This window comes from Pristiophorus japonicus, chromosome 19 (assembly GCF_044704955.1).
Source record: "Pristiophorus japonicus isolate sPriJap1 chromosome 19, sPriJap1.hap1, whole genome shotgun sequence".
Taxonomy (NCBI): domain Eukaryota; kingdom Metazoa; phylum Chordata; class Chondrichthyes; family Pristiophoridae; genus Pristiophorus; species Pristiophorus japonicus.
Window position 1 is genome coordinate 44665479 of NC_091995.1, and position 18997 is coordinate 44684475.

Genomic DNA, 18997 nt, shown 5'->3' on the forward strand with positions numbered 1-18997 from the left:
AGAAAGCATCGAAGGAACCAGCTAAAAATTGCAATATTTTGGTCACAATTAAATGAATTCCAGATTCACACAATGTATGTCAAGTGTCAAGTGGGGATTCCTTCAACATTCTTCCCATTTTGTCTGCCTCTGCCCACTCAGGGAGCAATTCCCCAGAATTTAACTGGAAATGACTCACTGATGTTGTTAAAGAATTTGGAACACTGCTGCTTGACTTGCAGGACCTGAGCCCAGCTCTGACATTGATGTCTTTGGTGATTGACAACTCATAGTATGAATTCAGGTAGCACTGGTGCCAGCACATTATGACAGTTTGATGACACGCAGACTTTGCATTGCAAGCATTTGTGCATGACCCTTTGAAAACAGGTTGCTCAACAAAATCCTTGAGATGCTGCTGTCAGAACTGCTTGCAACCAGAGGCATCAGAAGTTCATTTCATCCTCAAGTAGAAATTGACAAATGTGATGGCTGGGAATCGAACCCAGGTCAGCTGCTTGGAAGGCAACCATGCTTACCACTGCACCACCATCACACAACTGAAAAGCAACTTTGATAAACCGCACAGTAATCCTGCAGCTTTTTCTGAAGCAGTTTTTGTTCCTTCTGATGCAATTCGACAGATTTAATGAAAATGTAACATCACATGTAATGCAAGATAGACAGATAAAAGAAAGCATCGAAGGAACCAGCTAAAAATTGCAATATTTTGGTGACAATAAAATGAATTCCAGATTCACACAATGTATGTCAAGTGTCAAGTGGGGATTCCTTCAACATTCTTCCCATTTTGTCTGCCTCTGCCCACTCAGGGAGCAATTCCCCAGAATTTAACTGGAAATGACTCACTTATGTTGTTGAGGAATTTGAAACACTGCTGCTTGACTTGCAGGGCCTGAGCCCAGCTCCGACATTGATGTCTTTGGTGATTGACAACTCATAGTATGAATTCAGGTAGCACTGGTGCCAGCACATTATGACAGTTTGATGACACGCAGACTTTGCATTGCAAGCATTTGTGCATGACCCTTTGAAAACAGGTTGCTCAACAAAATCCTTGAGATGCTGCTGTAAGAACTGCTTGCAACCAGAAGCATCAGAAGTTCATTTCAACCTCAAGTAGAAATTGACAAATGTGATGGCTGGGAATCGAACCCAGGTCAACTGCTTGGAAGGCAACCATGCTTACCACTGCACCACCATCACACAACTGAAAAGCAACTTTGATAAACCGCACAGTAATCCTGCAGCTTTTTCTGAAGCCGTTTTTGTTCCTTCTGATGCAATTCGACAGATTTGATGAAATGTAACATCACATGTAATGCAAGATAGACAGATAAAAGAAAGCATCGAAGGAACCAGCTAAAAATTGCAATATTTTGGTCACAATTAAATGAATTCCAGATTCACACAATGTATGTCAAGTGTCAGCTGGGGATTCCTTCAACATTCTTCCCATCTTGTCTGCCTCTGCCCTCTCAGGGAGCAATTCCCCAGAATTTAACTGGAAATGACTCACTGATGTTGTTAAAGAATTTGGAACACTGCTGCTTGACTTGCAGGACCTGAGCCCAGCTCTGACATTGATGTCTTTGGTGATTGACAACTCATAGTATGAATTCAGGTAGCACTGGTGCCAGCACATTATGACAGTTTGATGACACGCAGACTTTGCATTGCAAGCATTTGTGCATGACCCTTTGAAAACAGGTTGCTCAACAAAATCCTTGAGATGCTGCTGTCAGAACTGCTTGCAACCAGAGGCATCAGAAGTTCATTTCATCCTCAAGTAGAAATTGACAAATGTGATGGCTGGGAATCGAACCCAGGTCAGCTGCTTGGAAGGCAACCATGCTTACCACTGCACCACCATCACACAACTGAAAAGCAACTTTGATAAACCGCACAGTAATCCTGCAGCTTTTTCTGAAGCAGTTTTTGTTCCTTCTGATGCAATTCGACAGATTTAATGAAAATGTAACATCACATGTAATGCAAGATAGACAGATAAAAGAAAGCATCGAAGGAACCAGCTAAAAATTGCAATATTTTGGTGACAATAAAATGAATTCCAGATTCACACAATGTATGTCAAGTGTCAAGTGGGGATTCCTTCAACATTCTTCCCATTTTGTCTGCCTCTGCCCACTCAGGGAGCAATTCCCCAGAATTTAACTGGAAATGACTCACTTATGTTGTTGAGGAATTTGAAACACTGCTGCTTGACTTGCAGGGCCTGAGCCCAGCTCCGACATTGATGTCTTTGGTGATTGACAACTCATAGTATGAATTCAGGTAGCACTGGTGCCAGCACATTATGACAGTTTGATGACACGCAGACTTTGCATTGCAAGCATTTGTGCATGACCCTTTGAAAACAGGTTGCTCAACAAAATCCTTGAGATGCTGCTGTAAGAACTGCTTGCAACCAGAAGCATCAGAAGTTCATTTCAACCTCAAGTAGAAATTGACAAATGTGATGGCTGGGAATCGAACCCAGGTCAACTGCTTGGAAGGCAACCATGCTTACCACTGCACCACCATCACACAACTGAAAAGCAACTTTGATAAACCGCACAGTAATCCTGCAGCTTTTTCTGAAGCCGTTTTTGTTCCTTCTGATGCAATTCGACAGATTTGATGAAATGTAACATCACATGTAATGCAAGATAGACAGATAAAAGAAAGCATCGAAGGAACCAGCTAAAAATTGCAATATTTTGGTCACAATTAAATGAATTCCAGATTCACACAATGTATGTCAAGTGTCAGCTGGGGATTCCTTCAACATTCTTCCCATCTTGTCTGCCTCTGCCCTCTCAGGGAGCAATTCCCCAGAATTTAACTGGAAATGACTCACTGATGTTGTTAAAGAATTTGGAACACTGCTGCTTGACTTGCAGGACCTGAGCCCAGCTCCGACATTGATGTCTTTGGTCACTGACAGCTCATACGATGAATTCGGGTAGCACTGTCGCCCGCACATTATGACAGATTGATGACACATGGACTTTGCATTGCAAGCATTTGTACATGACCCTTTGAAAACAGGTTGCTCAACAAAATCCTTGAGATGCTGCTGTAAGAACTGCTTGCAACCAGAGGATCATTTCATCCTCAAGTAGAAATTGACAAATGTGATGGCTGGGAATCGAACCCAGGTCAACTGCTTGGAAGGCAACCATGCTTACCACTGCACCACCATCACACAACTGAAAAGCAACTTTGATAAACCGCACAGTAATCCTGCAGCTTTTTCTGAAGCCGTTTTTGTTCCTTCTGATGCAATTCGACAGATTTGATGAAATGTAACATCACATGTAATGCAAGATAGACAGATAAAAGAAAGCATCGAAGGAACCAGCTAAAAATTGCAATATTTTGGTCACAATTAAATGAATTCCAGATTCACACAATGTATGTCAAGTGTCAGCTGGGGATTCCTTCAACATTCTTCCCATCTTGTCTGCCTCTGCCCTCTCAGGGAGCAATTCCCCAGAATTTAACTGGAAATGACTCACTGATGTTGTTAAAGAATTTGGAACACTGCTGCTTGACTTGCAGGACCTGAGCCCAGCTCTGACATTGATGTCTTTGGTGATTGACAACTCATAGTATGAATTCAGGTAGCACTGGTGCCAGCACATTATGACAGTTTGATGACACGCAGACTTTGCATTTTGCAAGCATTTGTGCATGACCCTTTGAAAACAGGTTGCTCAACAAAATCCTTGAGATGCTGCTGTCAGAACTGCTTGCAACCAGAGGCATCAGAAGTTCATTTCATCCTCAAGTAGAAATTGACAAATGTGATGGCTGGGAATCGAACCCAGGTCAGCTGCTTGGAAGGCAACCATGCTTACCACTGCACCACCATCACACAACTGAAAAGCAACTTTGATAAACCGCACAGTAATCCTGCAGCTTTTTCTGAAGCAGTTTTTGTTCCTTCTGATGCAATTCGACAGATTTAATGAAAATGTAACATCACATGTAATGCAAGATAGACAGATAAAAGAAAGCATCGAAGGAACCAGCTAAAAATTGCAATATTTTGGTGACAATAAAATGAATTCCAGATTCACACAATGTATGTCAAGTGTCAAGTGGGGATTCCTTCAACATTCTTCCCATTTTGTCTGCCTCTGCCCTCTCAGGGAGCAATTCCCCAGAATTTAACTGGAAATGACTCACTGATGTTGTTAAAGAATTTGGAACACTGCTGCTTGACTTGCAGGACCTGAGCCCAGCTCCGACATTGATGTCTTTGGTCACTGACAGCTCATACGATGAATTCGGGTAGCACTGTCGCCCGCACATTATGACAGATTGATGACACATGGACTTTGCATTGCAAGCATTTGTACATGACCCTTTGAAAACAGGTTGCTCAACAAAATCCTTGAGATGCTGCTGTAAGAACTGCTTGCAACCAGAGGATCATTTCATCCTCAAGTAGAAATTGACAAATGTGATGGCTGGGAATCGAACCCAAGTCAACTGCTTGGAAGGCAACCATGCTTACCACTGCACCACCATCACACAACTGAAAAGCAACTTTGATAAACCGCACAGTAATCCTGCAGCTTTTTCTGAAGCCGTTTTTGTTCCTTCTGATGCAATTCGACAGATTTGATGAAATGTAACATCACATGTAATGCAAGATAGACAGATAAAAGAAAGCATCGAAGGAACCAGCTAAAAATTGCAATATTTTGGTCACAATTAAATGAATTCCAGATTCACACAATGTATGTCAAGTGTCAGCTGGGGATTCCTTCAACATTCTTCCCATCTTGTCTGCCTCTGCCCTCTCAGGGAGCAATTCCCCAGAATTTAACTGGAAATGACTCACTGATGTTGTTAAAGAATTTGGAACACTGCTGCTTGACTTGCAGGACCTGAGCCCAGCTCTGACATTGATGTCTTTGGTGATTGACACCTCATAGTATGAATTCAGGTAGCACTGGTGCCAGCACATTATGACAGTTTGATGACACGCAGACTTTGCATTGCAAGCATTTGTGCATGACCCTTTGAAAACAGGTTGCTCAACAAAATCCTTGAGATGCTGCTGTCAGAACTGCTTGCAACCAGAGGCATCAGAAGTTCATTTCATCCTCAAGTAGAAATTGACAAATGTGATGGCTGGGAATCGAACCCAGGTCAGCTGCTTGGAAGGCAACCATGCTTACCACTGCACCACCATCACACAACTGAAAAGCAACTTTGATAAACCGCACAGTAATCCTGCAGCTTTTTCTGAAGCAGTTTTTGTTTCTTCTGATGCAATTCGACAGATTTAATGAAAATGTAACATCACATGTAATGCAAGATAGACAGATAAAAGAAAGCATCGAAGGAACCAGCTAAAAATTGCAATATTTTGGTCACAATTAAATGAATTCCAGAATCACACAATGTGTGTCAAGTGTCAGCTGGGGATTCCTTCAACATTCTTCCCATCTTGTCTGCCTCTGCCCTCTCAGGGAGCAATTCCCCAGAATTTAACTGGAAATGACTCACTGATGTTGTTAAAGAATTTGGAACACTGCTGCTTGACTTGCAGGGCCTGAGCCCAGCTTCGACATTGATCTCTTTGGTGATTGACAACTCATAGTATGAATTCAGGTAGCACTGGTGCCAGCACATTATGACAGTTTGATGACACGCAGACTTTGCATTGCAAGCATTTGTACATGACCCTTTGAAAACAGGTTGCTCAACAAAATCCTTGAGATGCTGCTGTAAGAACTGCTTGCAACCAGAGGCATCAGAAGTTCATTTCAACCTCAAGTAGAAATTGACAAATGTGATGGCTGGGAATCAAACCCAGGTCAACTGCTTGGAAGGCAACCATGCTTACCACTGCACCACCATCACACAACTGAAAAGCAACTTTGATAAACCGCACAGTAATCCTGCAGCTTTTTCTGAAGCCGTTTTTGTTCCTTCTGATGCAATTCGACAGATTTGATGAAATGTAACATCACATGTAATGCAAGATAGACAGATAAAAGAAAGCATCGAAGGAACCAGCTAAAAATTGCAATATTTTGGTCACAATTAAATGAATTCCAGATTCACACAATGTATGTCAAGTGTCAGCTGGGGATTCCTTCAACATTCTTCCCATCTTGTCTGCCTCTGCCCTCTCAGGGAGCAATTCCCCAGAATTTAACTGGAAATGACTCACTGATGTTGTTAAAGAATTTGGAACACTGCTGCTTGACTTGCAGGGCCTGAGCCCAGCTCCGACATTGATGTCTTTGGTGATTGACAACTCATAGTATGAATTCAGGTAGCACTGGTGCCAGCACATTATGACAGTTTGATGACACGCAGACTTTGCATTGCAAGCATTTGTGCATGACCCTTTGAAAACAGGTTGCTCAACAAAATCCTTGAGATGCTGCTGTAAGAACTGCTTGCAACCAGAGGCATCAGAAGTTCATTTCAACCTCAAGTAGAAATTGACAAATGTGACGGCTGGGAATCAAACCCAGGTCAACTGCTTGGAAGGCAACCATGCTTACCACTGCACCACCATCACACAACTGAAAAGCAACTTCGATAAACCGCACAGTAATCCTGCAGCTTTTTCTGAAGCCGTTTTTGTTCCTTCTGATGCAATTCGACAGATTTGATGAAATGTAACATCACATGTAATGCAAGATAGACAGATAAAAGAAAGCATCGAAGGAACCAGCTAAAAATTGCAATATTTTGGTGACAATTAAATGAATTCCAGATTCACACAATGTATGTCAAGTGTCAGCTGGGGATTCCTTCAACATTCTTCCCATCTTGTCTGCCTCTGCCCTCTCAGAGAGCAATTCCCCAGAATTTAACTGGAAATGACTCACTGATGTTGTTAAAGAATTTGGAACACTGCTGCTTGACTTGCAGGACCTGAGCCCAGCTCCGACATTGATGTCTTTGGTCACTGACAGCTCATACTACGAATTCGGGTAGCACTGTCGCCCATACATTATGACAGATTGATGACACATGGACTTTGCATTGCAAGAATTTGTACATGACCCTTTGAAAACAGGTTGCTCAACAAAATCCTTGAGATGTTGCTTTAAGAACTGCTTGCAACCAGAGGATCATTTCATCCTCAAGTAGAAATGACAAATGTGATGGTTGGGAATCGAACCCAGGTCAACTGCTTGAAAGGCTACCATGTTTATCACTGCACCACCATCACACAACTGAAAGCAACTTTGATAAACCGCACAGTAATCCTGCAGCTTTTTCTGAAGCAGTTTTTGTTCCTTCTGATGCAATTCGACAGATTTGATGAAATGTAACATCACATGTAATGCAAGATAGACAGATAAAAGAAAGCATCGAAGGAACCAGCTAAAAATTGCAATATTTTGGTCACAATTAAATGAATTCCAGATTCACACAATGTATGTCAAGTGTCAGCTGGGGATTCCTTCAACATTCTTCCCATCTTGTCTGCCTCTGCCCTCTCAGGGAGCAATTCCCCAGAATTTAACTGGAAATGACTCACTGATGTTGTTAAAGAATTTGGAACACTGCTGCTTGACTTGCAGGACCTGAGCCCAGCTCTGACATTGATGTCTTTGGTGATTGACAACTCATAGTATGAATTCAGGTAGCACTGGTGCCAGCACATTATGACAGTTTGATGACACGCAGACTTTGCATTTTGCAAGCATTTGTGCATGACCCTTTGAAAACAGGTTGCTCAACAAAATCCTTGAGATGCTGCTGTCAGAACTGCTTGCAACCAGAGGCATCAGAAGTTCATTTCATCCTCAAGTAGAAATTGACAAATGTGATGGCTGGGAATCGAACCCAGGTCAGCTGCTTGGAAGGCAACCATGCTTACCACTGCACCACCATCACACAACTGAAAAGCAACTTTGATAAACCGCACAGTAATCCTGCAGCTTTTTCTGAAGCAGTTTTTGTTCCTTCTGATGCAATTCGACAGATTTAATGAAAATGTAACATCACATGTAATGCAAGATAGACAGATAAAAGAAAGCATCGAAGGAACCAGCTAAAAATTGCAATATTTTGGTGACAATAAAATGAATTCCAGATTCACACAATGTATGTCAAGTGTCAAGTGGGGATTCCTTCAACATTCTTCCCATTTTGTCTGCCTCTGCCCTCTCAGGGAGCAATTCCCCAGAATTTAACTGGAAATGACTCACTGATGTTGTTAAAGAATTTGGAACACTGCTGCTTGACTTGCAGGACCTGAGCCCAGCTCCGACATTGATGTCTTTGGTCACTGACAGCTCATACGATGAATTCGGGTAGCACTGTCGCCCGCACATTATGACAGATTGATGACACATGGACTTTGCATTGCAAGCATTTGTACATGACCCTTTGAAAACAGGTTGCTCAACAAAATCCTTGAGATGCTGCTGTAAGAACTGCTTGCAACCAGAGGATCATTTCATCCTCAAGTAGAAATTGACAAATGTGATGGCTGGGAATCGAACCCAAGTCAACTGCTTGGAAGGCAACCATGCTTACCACTGCACCACCATCACACAACTGAAAAGCAACTTTGATAAACCGCACAGTAATCCTGCAGCTTTTTCTGAAGCCGTTTTTGTTCCTTCTGATGCAATTCGACAGATTTGATGAAATGTAACATCACATGTAATGCAAGATAGACAGATAAAAGAAAGCATCGAAGGAACCAGCTAAAAATTGCAATATTTTGGTCACAATTAAATGAATTCCAGATTCACACAATGTATGTCAAGTGTCAGCTGGGGATTCCTTCAACATTCTTCCCATCTTGTCTGCCTCTGCCCTCTCAGGGAGCAATTCCCCAGAATTTAACTGGAAATGACTCACTGATGTTGTTAAAGAATTTGGAACACTGCTGCTTGACTTGCAGGACCTGAGCCCAGCTCTGACATTGATGTCTTTGGTGATTGACACCTCATAGTATGAATTCAGGTAGCACTGGTGCCAGCACATTATGACAGTTTGATGACACGCAGACTTTGCATTGCAAGCATTTGTGCATGACCCTTTGAAAACAGGTTGCTCAACAAAATCCTTGAGATGCTGCTGTCAGAACTGCTTGCAACCAGAGGCATCAGAAGTTCATTTCATCCTCAAGTAGAAATTGACAAATGTGATGGCTGGGAATCGAACCCAGGTCAGCTGCTTGGAAGGCAACCATGCTTACCACTGCACCACCATCACACAACTGAAAAGCAACTTTGATAAACCGCACAGTAATCCTGCAGCTTTTTCTGAAGCAGTTTTTGTTTCTTCTGATGCAATTCGACAGATTTAATGAAAATGTAACATCACATGTAATGCAAGATAGACAGATAAAAGAAAGCATCGAAGGAACCAGCTAAAAATTGCAATATTTTGGTCACAATTAAATGAATTCCAGAATCACACAATGTGTGTCAAGTGTCAGCTGGGGATTCCTTCAACATTCTTCCCATCTTGTCTGCCTCTGCCCTCTCAGGGAGCAATTCCCCAGAATTTAACTGGAAATGACTCACTGATGTTGTTAAAGAATTTGGAACACTGCTGCTTGACTTGCAGGGCCTGAGCCCAGCTTCGACATTGATCTCTTTGGTGATTGACAACTCATAGTATGAATTCAGGTAGCACTGGTGCCAGCACATTATGACAGTTTGATGACACGCAGACTTTGCATTGCAAGCATTTGTACATGACCCTTTGAAAACAGGTTGCTCAACAAAATCCTTGAGATGCTGCTGTAAGAACTGCTTGCAACCAGAGGCATCAGAAGTTCATTTCAACCTCAAGTAGAAATTGACAAATGTGATGGCTGGGAATCAAACCCAGGTCAACTGCTTGGAAGGCAACCATGCTTACCACTGCACCACCATCACACAACTGAAAAGCAACTTTGATAAACCGCACAGTAATCCTGCAGCTTTTTCTGAAGCCGTTTTTGTTCCTTCTGATGCAATTCGACAGATTTGATGAAATGTAACATCACATGTAATGCAAGATAGACAGATAAAAGAAAGCATCGAAGGAACCAGCTAAAAATTGCAATATTTTGGTCACAATTAAATGAATTCCAGATTCACACAATGTATGTCAAGTGTCAGCTGGGGATTCCTTCAACATTCTTCCCATCTTGTCTGCCTCTGCCCTCTCAGGGAGCAATTCCCCAGAATTTAACTGGAAATGACTCACTGATGTTGTTAAAGAATTTGGAACACTGCTGCTTGACTTGCAGGGCCTGAGCCCAGCTCCGACATTGATGTCTTTGGTGATTGACAACTCATAGTATGAATTCAGGTAGCACTGGTGCCAGCACATTATGACAGTTTGATGACACGCAGACTTTGCATTGCAAGCATTTGTGCATGACCCTTTGAAAACAGGTTGCTCAACAAAATCCTTGAGATGCTGCTGTAAGAACTGCTTGCAACCAGAGGCATCAGAAGTTCATTTCAACCTCAAGTAGAAATTGACAAATGTGATGGCTGGGAATCGAACCCAGGTCAACTGCTTGGAAGGCAACCATGCTTACCACTGCACCACCATCACACAACTGAAAAGCAACTTTGATAAACCGCACAGTAATCCTGCAGCTTTTTCTGAAGCCGTTTTTGTTCCTTCTGATGCAATTCGACAGATTTGATGAAATGTAACATCACATGTAATGCAAGATAGACAGATAAAAGAAAGCATCGAAGGAACCAGCTAAAAATTGCAATATTTTGGTCACAATTAAATGAATTCCAGATTCACACAATGTATGTCAAGTGTCAGCTGGGGATTCCTTCAACATTCTTCCCATCTTGTCTGCCTCTGCCCTCTCAGGGAGCAATTCCCCAGAATTTAACTGGAAATGACTCACGGATGTTGTTAAAGAATTTGGAACACTGCTGCTTGACTTGCAGGACCTGAGCCTAGCTCCGACATTGATGTCTTTGGTCACTGACAGCTCATACGATGAATTCGGGTAGCACTGTCGCCCGCACATTATGACAGATTGATGACACATGGACTTTGCATTGCAAGCATTTGTACATGACCCTTTGAAAACAGGTTGCTCAACAAAATCCTTGAGATGCTGCTGTCAGAACTGCTTGCAACCAGAGGCATCAGAAGTTCATTTCATCCTCAAGTAGAAATTGACAAATGTGATGGCTGGGAATCGAACCCAGGTCAGCTGCTTGGAAGGCAACCATGCTTACCACTGCACCACCATCACACAACTGAAAAGCAACTTTGATAAACCGCACAGTAATCCTGCAGCTTTTTCTGAAGCAGTTTTTGTTTCTTCTGATGCAATTCGACAGATTTAATGAAAATGTAACATCACATGTAATGCAAGATAGACAGATAAAAGAAAGCATCGAAGGAACCAGCTAAAAATTGCAATATTTTGGTCACAATTAAATGAATTCCAGAATCACACAATGTGTGTCAAGTGTCAGCTGGGGATTCCTTCAACATTCTTCCCATCTTGTCTGCCTCTGCCCTCTCAGGGAGCAATTCCCCAGAATTTAACTGGAAATGACTCACTGATGTTGTTAAAGAATTTGGAACACTGCTGCTTGACTTGCAGGGCCTGAGCCCAGCTTCGACATTGATCTCTTTGGTGATTGACAACTCATAGTATGAATTCAGGTAGCACTGTCGCCCGCACATTATGACAGATTGATGACACATGGACTTTGCATTGCAAGCATTTGTACATGACCCTTTGAAAACAGGTTGCTCAACAAAATCCTTGAGATGCTGCTGTCAGAACTGCTTGCAACCAGAGGCATCAGAAGTTCATTTCATCCTCAAGTAGAAATTGACAAATGTGATGGCTGGGAATCGAACCCAGGTCAGCTGCTTGGAAGGCAACCATGCTTACCACTGCACCACCATCACACAACTGAAAAGCAACTTTGATAAACCGCACAGTAATCCTGCAGCTTTTTCTGAAGCAGTTTTTGTTTCTTCTGATGCAATTCGACAGATTTAATGAAAATGTAACATCACATGTAATGCAAGATAGACAGATAAAAGAAAGCATCGAAGGAACCAGCTAAAAATTGCAATATTTTGGTCACAATTAAATGAATTCCAGAATCACACAATGTGTGTCAAGTGTCAGCTGGGGATTCCTTCAACATTCTTCCCATCTTGTCTGCCTCTGCCCTCTCAGGGAGCAATTCCCCAGAATTTAACTGGAAATGACTCACTGATGTTGTTAAAGAATTTGGAACACTGCTGCTTGACTTGCAGGGCCTGAGCCCAGCTCCGACATTGATGTCTTTGGTGATTGACAACTCATAGTATGAATTCAGGTAGCACTGGTGCCAGCACATTATGACAGTTTGATGACACGCAGACTTTGCATTGCAAGCATTTGTGCATGACCCTTTGAAAACAGGTTGCTCAACAAAATCCTTGAGATGCTGCTGTAAGAACTGCTTGCAACCAGAGGATCATTTCATCCTCAAGTAGAAATTGACAAATGTGATGGCTGGGAATCGAACCCAGGTCAGCTGCTTGGAAGGCAACCATGCTTACCACTGCACCACCATCACACAACTGAAAAGCAACTTTGATAAACCGCACAGTAATCCTGCAGCTTTTTCTGAAGCAGTTTTTGTTCCTTCTGATGCAATTCGACAGATTTAATGAAAATGTAACATCACATGTAATGCAAGATAGACAGATAAAAGAAAGCATCGAAGGAACCAGCTAAAAATTGCAATATTTTGGTGACAATAAAATGAATTCCAGATTCACACAATGTATGTCAAGTGTCAAGTGGGGATTCCTTCAACATTCTTCCCATTTTGTCTGCCTCTGCCCACTCAGGGAGCAATTCCCCAGAATTTAACTGGAAATGACTCACTTATGTTGTTGAGGAATTTGAAACACTGCTGCTTGACTTGCAGGGCCTGAGCCCAGCTCCGACATTGATGTCTTTGGTGATTGACAACTCATAGTATGAATTCAGGTAGCACTGGTGCCAGCACATTATGACAGTTTGATGACACGCAGACTTTGCATTGCAAGCATTTGTGCATGACCCTTTGAAAACAGGTTGCTCAACAAAATCCTTGAGATGCTGCTGTCAGAACTGCTTGCAACCAGAGGCATCAGAAGTTCATTTCATCCTCAAGTAGAAATTGACAAATGTGATGGCTGGGAATCGAACCCAGGTCAGCTGCTTGGAAGGCAACCATGCTTACCACTGCACCACCATCACACAACTGAAAAGCAACTTTGATAAACCGCACAGTAATCCTGCAGCTTTTTCTGAAGCAGTTTTTGTTCCTTCTGATGCAATTCGACAGATTTAATGAAAATGTAACATCACATGTAATGCAAGATAGACAGATAAAAGAAAGCATCGAAGGAACCAGCTAAAAATTGCAATATTTTGGTGACAATAAAATGAATTCCAGATTCACACAATGTATGTCAAGTGTCAAGTGGGGATTCCTTCAACATTCTTCCCATTTTGTCTGCCTCTGCCCACTCAGGGAGCAATTCCCCAGAATTTAACTGGAAATGACTCACTTATGTTGTTGAGGAATTTGAAACACTGCTGCTTGACTTGCAGGGCCTGAGCCCAGCTCCGACATTGATGTCTTTGGTGATTGACAACTCATAGTATGAATTCAGGTAGCACTGGTGCCAGCACATTATGACAGTTTGATGACACGCAGACTTTGCATTGCAAGCATTTGTGCATGACCCTTTGAAAACAGGTTGCTCAACAAAATCCTTGAGATGCTGCTGTAAGAACTGCTTGCAACCAGAAGCATCAGAAGTTCATTTCAACCTCAAGTAGAAATTGACAAATGTGATGGCTGGGAATCGAACCCAGGTCAACTGCTTGGAAGGCAACCATGCTTACCACTGCACCACCATCACACAACTGAAAAGCAACTTTGATAAACCGCACAGTAATCCTGCAGCTTTTTCTGAAGCCGTTTTTGTTCCTTCTGATGCAATTCGACAGATTTGATGAAATGTAACATCACATGTAATGCAAGATAGACAGATAAAAGAAAGCATCGAAGGAACCAGCTAAAAATTGCAATATTTTGGTCACAATTAAATGAATTCCAGATTCACACAATGTATGTCAAGTGTCAGCTGGGGATTCCTTCAACATTCTTCCCATCTTGTCTGCCTCTGCCCTCTCAGGGAGCAATTCCCCAGAATTTAACTGGAAATGACTCACTGATGTTGTTAAAGAATTTGGAACACTGCTGCTTGACTTGCAGGACCTGAGCCCAGCTCCGACATTGATGTCTTTGGTCACTGACAGCTCATACGATGAATTCGGGTAGCACTGTCGCCCGCACATTATGACAGATTGATGACACATGGACTTTGCATTGCAAGCATTTGTACATGACCCTTTGAAAACAGGTTGCTCAACAAAATCCTTGAGATGCTGCTGTAAGAACTGCTTGCAACCAGAGGATCATTTCATCCTCAAGTAGAAATTGACAAATGTGATGGCTGGGAATCGAACCCAGGTCAGCTGCTTGGAAGGCAACCATGCTTACCACTGCACCACCATCACACAACTGAAAAGCAACTTTGATAAACCGCACAGTAATCCTGCAGCTTTTTCTGAAGCAGTTTTTGTTTCTTCTGATGCAATTCGACAGATTTAATGAAAATGTAACATCACATGTAATGCAAGATAGACAGATAAAAGAAAGCATCGAAGGAACCAGCTAAAAATTGCAATATTTTGGTCACAATTAAATGAATTCCAGAATCACACAATGTGTGTCAAGTGTCAGCTGGGGATTCCTTCAACATTCTTCCCATCTTGTCTGCCTCTGCCCTCTCAGGGAGCAATTCCCCAGAATTTAACTGGAAATGACTCACTGATGTTGTTAAAGAATTTGGAACACTGCTGCTTGACTTGCAGGGCCTGAGCCCAGCTTCGACATTGATCTCTTTGGTGATTGACAACTCATAGTATGAATTCAGGTAGCACTGTCGCCCGCACATTATGACAGATTGATGACACATGGACTTTGCATTGCAAGCATTTGTACATGACCCTTTGAAAACAGGTTGCTCAACAAAATCCTTGAGATGCTGCTGTCAGAACTGCTTGCAACCAGAGGCATCAGAAGTTCATTTCATCCTCAAGTAGAAATTGACAAATGTGATGGCTGGGAATCGAACCCAGGTCAGCTGCTTGGAAGGCAACCATGCTTACCACTGCACCACCATCACACAACTGAAAAGCAACTTTGATAAACCGCACAGTAATCCTGCAGCTTTTTCTGAAGCAGTTTTTGTTTCTTCTGATGCAATTCGACAGATTTAATGAAAATGTAACATCACATGTAATGCAAGATAGACAGATAAAAGAAAGCATCGAAGGAACCAGCTAAAAATTGCAATATTTTGGTCACAATTAAATGAATTCCAGAATCACACAATGTGTGTCAAGTGTCAGCTGGGGATTCCTTCAACATTCTTCCCATCTTGTCTGCCTCTGCCCTCTCAGGGAGCAATTCCCCAGAATTTAACTGGAAATGACTCACTGATGTTGTTAAAGAATTTGGAACACTGCTGCTTGACTTGCAGGGCCTGAGCCCAGCTCCGACATTGATGTCTTTGGTGATTGACAACTCATAGTATGAATTCAGGTAGCACTGGTGCCAGCACATTATGACAGTTTGATGACACGCAGACTTTGCATTGCAAGCATTTGTGCATGACCCTTTGAAAACAGGTTGCTCAACAAAATCCTTGAGATGCTGCTGTAAGAACTGCTTGCAACCAGAGGATCATTTCATCCTCAAGTAGAAATTGACAAATGTGATGGCTGGGAATCGAACCCAGGTCAGCTGCTTGGAAGGCAACCATGCTTACCACTGCACCACCATCACACAACTGAAAAGCAACTTTGATAAACCGCACAGTAATCCTGCAGCTTTTTCTGAAGCAGTTTTTGTTCCTTCTGATGCAATTCGACAGATTTAATGAAAATGTAACATCACATGTAATGCAAGATAGACAGATAAAAGAAAGCATCGAAGGAACCAGCTAAAAATTGCAATATTTTGGTGACAATAAAATGAATTCCAGATTCACACAATGTATGTCAAGTGTCAAGTGGGGATTCCTTCAACATTCTTCCCATTTTGTCTGCCTCTGCCCACTCAGGGAGCAATTCCCCAGAATTTAACTGGAAATGACTCACTTATGTTGTTGAGGAATTTGAAACACTGCTGCTTGACTTGCAGGGCCTGAGCCCAGCTCCGACATTGATGTCTTTGGTGATTGACAACTCATAGTATGAATTCAGGTAGCACTGGTGCCAGCACATTATGACAGTTTGATGACACGCAGACTTTGCATTGCAAGCATTTGTGCATGACCCTTTGAAAACAGGTTGCTCAACAAAATCCTTGAGATGCTGCTGTCAGAACTGCTTGCAACCAGAGGCATCAGAAGTTCATTTCATCCTCAAGTAGAAATTGACAAATGTGATGGCTGGGAATCGAACCCAGGTCAGCTGCTTGGAAGGCAACCATGCTTACCACTGCACCACCATCACACAACTGAAAAGCAACTTTGATAAACCGCACAGTAATCCTGCAGCTTTTTCTGAAGCAGTTTTTGTTCCTTCTGATGCAATTCGACAGATTTAATGAAAATGTAACATCACATGTAATGCAAGATAGACAGATAAAAGAAAGCATCGAAGGAACCAGCTAAAAATTGCAATATTTTGGTGACAATAAAATGAATTCCAGATTCACACAATGTATGTCAAGTGTCAAGTGGGGATTCCTTCAACATTCTTCCCATTTTGTCTGCCTCTGCCCACTCAGGGAGCAATTCCCCAGAATTTAACTGGAAATGACTCACTTATGTTGTTGAGGAATTTGAAACACTGCTGCTTGACTTGCAGGGCCTGAGCCCAGCTCCGACATTGATGTCTTTGGTGATTGACAACTCATAGTATGAATTCAGGTAGCACTGGTGCCAGCACATTATGACAGTTTGATGACACGCAGACTTTGCATTGCAAGCATTTGTGCATGACCCTTTGAAAACAGGTTGCTCAACAAAATCCTTGAGATGCTGCTGTAAGAACTGCTTGCAACCAGAAGCATCAGAAGTTCATTTCAACCTCAAGTAGAAATTGACAAATGTGATGGCTGGGAATCGAACCCAGGTCAACTGCTTGGAAGGCAACCATGCTTACCACTGCACCACCATCACACAACTGAAAAGCAACTTTGATAAACCGCACAGTAATCCTGCAGCTTTTTCTGAAGCCGTTTTTGTTCCTTCTGATGCAATTCGACAGATTTGATGAAATGTAACATCACATGTAATGCAAGATAGACAGATAAAAGAAAGCATCGAAGGAACCAGCTAAAAATTGCAATATTTTGGTCACAATTAAATGAATTCCAGATTCACACAATGTATGTCAAGTGTCAGCTGGGGATTCCTTCAACATTCTTCCCATCTTGTCTGCCTCTGCCCTCTCAGGGAGCAATTCCCCAGAATTTAACTGGAAATGACTCACTGATGTTGTTAAAGAATTTGGAACACTGCTGCTTGACTTGCAGGACCTGAGCCCAGCTCCGACATTGATGTCTTTGGTCACTGACAGCTCATACGATGAATTCGGGTAGCACTGTCGCCCGCACATTATGACAGATTGATGACACATGGACTTTGCATTGCAAGCATTTGTACATGACCCTTTGAAAACAGGTTGCTCAACAAAATCCTTGAGATGCTGCTGTAAGAACTGCTTGCAACCAGAGGATCATTTCATCCTCAAGTAGAAATTGACAAATGTGATGGCTGGGAATCGAACCCAGGTCAACTGCTTGGAAGGCAACCATGCTTACCACTGCACCACCATCACACAACTGAAAAGCAACTTTGATAAACCGCACAGTAATCCTGCAGCTTTTTCTGAAGCCGTTTTTGTTCCTTCTGATGCAATTCGACAGATTTGATGAAATGTAACATCACATGTAATGCAAGATAGACAGATAAAAGAAAGCATCGAAGGAACCAGCTAAAAATTGCAATATTTTGGTCACAATTAAATGAATTCCAGATTCACACAATGTATGTCAAGTGTCAGCTGGGGATTCCTTCAACATTCTTCCCATCTTGTCTGCCTCTGCCCTCTCAGGGAGCAATTCCCCAGAATTTAACTGGAAATGACTCACTGATGTTGTTAAAGAATTTGGAACACTGCTGCTTGACTTGCAGGACCTGAGCCCAGCTCTGACATTGATGTCTTTGGTGATTGACACCTCATAGTATGAATTCAGGTAGCACTGGTGCCAGCACATTATGACAGTTTGATGACACGCAGACTTTGCATTGCAAGCATTTGTGCATGACCCTTTGAAAACAGGTTGCTCAACAAAATCCTTGAGATGCTGCTGTCAGAACTGCTTGCAACCAGAGGCATCAGAAGTTCATTTCATCCTCAAGTAGAAATTGACAAATGTGATGGCTGGGAATCGAACCCAGGTCAGCTGCTTGGAAGGCAACCATGCTTACCACTGCACCACCATCACACAACTGAAAAGCAACTTTGATAAACCGCACAGTAATCCTGCAGCTTTTTCTGAAGCAGTTTTTGTTCCTTCTGATGCAATTCGACAGATTTGATGAAATGTAACATCACATGTAATGCAAGATAGACAGATAAAAGAAAGCATCGAAGGAACCAGCTAAAAATTGCAATATTTTGGTCACAATTAAATGAATTCCAGATTCACACAATGTATGTCAAGTGTCAAGTGGGGATTCCTTCAACATTCTTCCCATTTTGTCTGCCTCTGCCCACTCAGGGAGCAATTCCCCAGAATTTAACTGGAAATGACTCACTGATGTTGTTAAAGAATTTGGAACACTGCTGCTTGACTTGCAGGACCTGAGCCCAGCTCTGACATTGATGTCTTTGGTGATTGACAACTCATAGTATGAATTCAGGTAGCACTGG

General features: G+C 42.3%; 27 non-coding genes across 27 annotated transcripts; all 27 read right to left on the reverse strand.

Moving 5' to 3' along the window:
* Positions 1–463: 463 nt before the first annotated feature.
* Positions 464–535, reverse strand: trnag-ucc (transfer RNA glycine (anticodon UCC)). Its single transcript has one exon. It is a non-coding gene; the product is annotated as a tRNA-Gly (tRNA).
* Positions 536–1134: 599 nt separating this feature from the next.
* Positions 1135–1206, reverse strand: trnag-ucc (transfer RNA glycine (anticodon UCC)). Its single transcript has one exon. It is a non-coding gene; the product is annotated as a tRNA-Gly (tRNA).
* Positions 1207–1804: 598 nt separating this feature from the next.
* Positions 1805–1876, reverse strand: trnag-ucc (transfer RNA glycine (anticodon UCC)). The gene has a single exon. It is a non-coding gene; the product is annotated as a tRNA-Gly (tRNA).
* A 599-nt stretch (positions 1877–2475) lies between these two features.
* Positions 2476–2547, reverse strand: trnag-ucc (transfer RNA glycine (anticodon UCC)). The gene has a single exon. It is a non-coding gene; the product is annotated as a tRNA-Gly (tRNA).
* A 589-nt stretch (positions 2548–3136) lies between these two features.
* trnag-ucc (transfer RNA glycine (anticodon UCC)) lies at positions 3137–3208 on the reverse strand. The gene has a single exon. It is a non-coding gene; the product is annotated as a tRNA-Gly (tRNA).
* A 600-nt stretch (positions 3209–3808) lies between these two features.
* trnag-ucc (transfer RNA glycine (anticodon UCC)) lies at positions 3809–3880 on the reverse strand. The gene has a single exon. It is a non-coding gene; the product is annotated as a tRNA-Gly (tRNA).
* Positions 3881–4470: 590 nt separating this feature from the next.
* trnag-ucc (transfer RNA glycine (anticodon UCC)) lies at positions 4471–4542 on the reverse strand. The gene has a single exon. It is a non-coding gene; the product is annotated as a tRNA-Gly (tRNA).
* Positions 4543–5140: 598 nt separating this feature from the next.
* trnag-ucc (transfer RNA glycine (anticodon UCC)) lies at positions 5141–5212 on the reverse strand. The gene has a single exon. It is a non-coding gene; the product is annotated as a tRNA-Gly (tRNA).
* Positions 5213–5811: 599 nt separating this feature from the next.
* On the reverse strand, positions 5812–5883 carry trnag-ucc (transfer RNA glycine (anticodon UCC)). Its single transcript has one exon. It is a non-coding gene; the product is annotated as a tRNA-Gly (tRNA).
* Positions 5884–6481: 598 nt separating this feature from the next.
* trnag-ucc (transfer RNA glycine (anticodon UCC)) lies at positions 6482–6553 on the reverse strand. The gene has a single exon. It is a non-coding gene; the product is annotated as a tRNA-Gly (tRNA).
* A 1259-nt stretch (positions 6554–7812) lies between these two features.
* trnag-ucc (transfer RNA glycine (anticodon UCC)) lies at positions 7813–7884 on the reverse strand. The gene has a single exon. It is a non-coding gene; the product is annotated as a tRNA-Gly (tRNA).
* A 590-nt stretch (positions 7885–8474) lies between these two features.
* On the reverse strand, positions 8475–8546 carry trnag-ucc (transfer RNA glycine (anticodon UCC)). The gene has a single exon. It is a non-coding gene; the product is annotated as a tRNA-Gly (tRNA).
* A 598-nt stretch (positions 8547–9144) lies between these two features.
* Positions 9145–9216, reverse strand: trnag-ucc (transfer RNA glycine (anticodon UCC)). Its single transcript has one exon. It is a non-coding gene; the product is annotated as a tRNA-Gly (tRNA).
* A 599-nt stretch (positions 9217–9815) lies between these two features.
* Positions 9816–9887, reverse strand: trnag-ucc (transfer RNA glycine (anticodon UCC)). The gene has a single exon. It is a non-coding gene; the product is annotated as a tRNA-Gly (tRNA).
* Positions 9888–10485: 598 nt separating this feature from the next.
* On the reverse strand, positions 10486–10557 carry trnag-ucc (transfer RNA glycine (anticodon UCC)). The gene has a single exon. It is a non-coding gene; the product is annotated as a tRNA-Gly (tRNA).
* Positions 10558–11155: 598 nt separating this feature from the next.
* trnag-ucc (transfer RNA glycine (anticodon UCC)) lies at positions 11156–11227 on the reverse strand. The gene has a single exon. It is a non-coding gene; the product is annotated as a tRNA-Gly (tRNA).
* Positions 11228–11826: 599 nt separating this feature from the next.
* On the reverse strand, positions 11827–11898 carry trnag-ucc (transfer RNA glycine (anticodon UCC)). The gene has a single exon. It is a non-coding gene; the product is annotated as a tRNA-Gly (tRNA).
* Positions 11899–12488: 590 nt separating this feature from the next.
* Positions 12489–12560, reverse strand: trnag-ucc (transfer RNA glycine (anticodon UCC)). The gene has a single exon. It is a non-coding gene; the product is annotated as a tRNA-Gly (tRNA).
* A 599-nt stretch (positions 12561–13159) lies between these two features.
* Positions 13160–13231, reverse strand: trnag-ucc (transfer RNA glycine (anticodon UCC)). Its single transcript has one exon. It is a non-coding gene; the product is annotated as a tRNA-Gly (tRNA).
* Positions 13232–13830: 599 nt separating this feature from the next.
* On the reverse strand, positions 13831–13902 carry trnag-ucc (transfer RNA glycine (anticodon UCC)). The gene has a single exon. It is a non-coding gene; the product is annotated as a tRNA-Gly (tRNA).
* Positions 13903–14491: 589 nt separating this feature from the next.
* trnag-ucc (transfer RNA glycine (anticodon UCC)) lies at positions 14492–14563 on the reverse strand. Its single transcript has one exon. It is a non-coding gene; the product is annotated as a tRNA-Gly (tRNA).
* Positions 14564–15162: 599 nt separating this feature from the next.
* Positions 15163–15234, reverse strand: trnag-ucc (transfer RNA glycine (anticodon UCC)). Its single transcript has one exon. It is a non-coding gene; the product is annotated as a tRNA-Gly (tRNA).
* Positions 15235–15824: 590 nt separating this feature from the next.
* trnag-ucc (transfer RNA glycine (anticodon UCC)) lies at positions 15825–15896 on the reverse strand. The gene has a single exon. It is a non-coding gene; the product is annotated as a tRNA-Gly (tRNA).
* Positions 15897–16495: 599 nt separating this feature from the next.
* Positions 16496–16567, reverse strand: trnag-ucc (transfer RNA glycine (anticodon UCC)). Its single transcript has one exon. It is a non-coding gene; the product is annotated as a tRNA-Gly (tRNA).
* Positions 16568–17166: 599 nt separating this feature from the next.
* On the reverse strand, positions 17167–17238 carry trnag-ucc (transfer RNA glycine (anticodon UCC)). The gene has a single exon. It is a non-coding gene; the product is annotated as a tRNA-Gly (tRNA).
* Positions 17239–17827: 589 nt separating this feature from the next.
* trnag-ucc (transfer RNA glycine (anticodon UCC)) lies at positions 17828–17899 on the reverse strand. Its single transcript has one exon. It is a non-coding gene; the product is annotated as a tRNA-Gly (tRNA).
* Positions 17900–18497: 598 nt separating this feature from the next.
* Positions 18498–18569, reverse strand: trnag-ucc (transfer RNA glycine (anticodon UCC)). Its single transcript has one exon. It is a non-coding gene; the product is annotated as a tRNA-Gly (tRNA).
* Between the last annotated feature and the right edge of the window lie 428 nt (positions 18570–18997).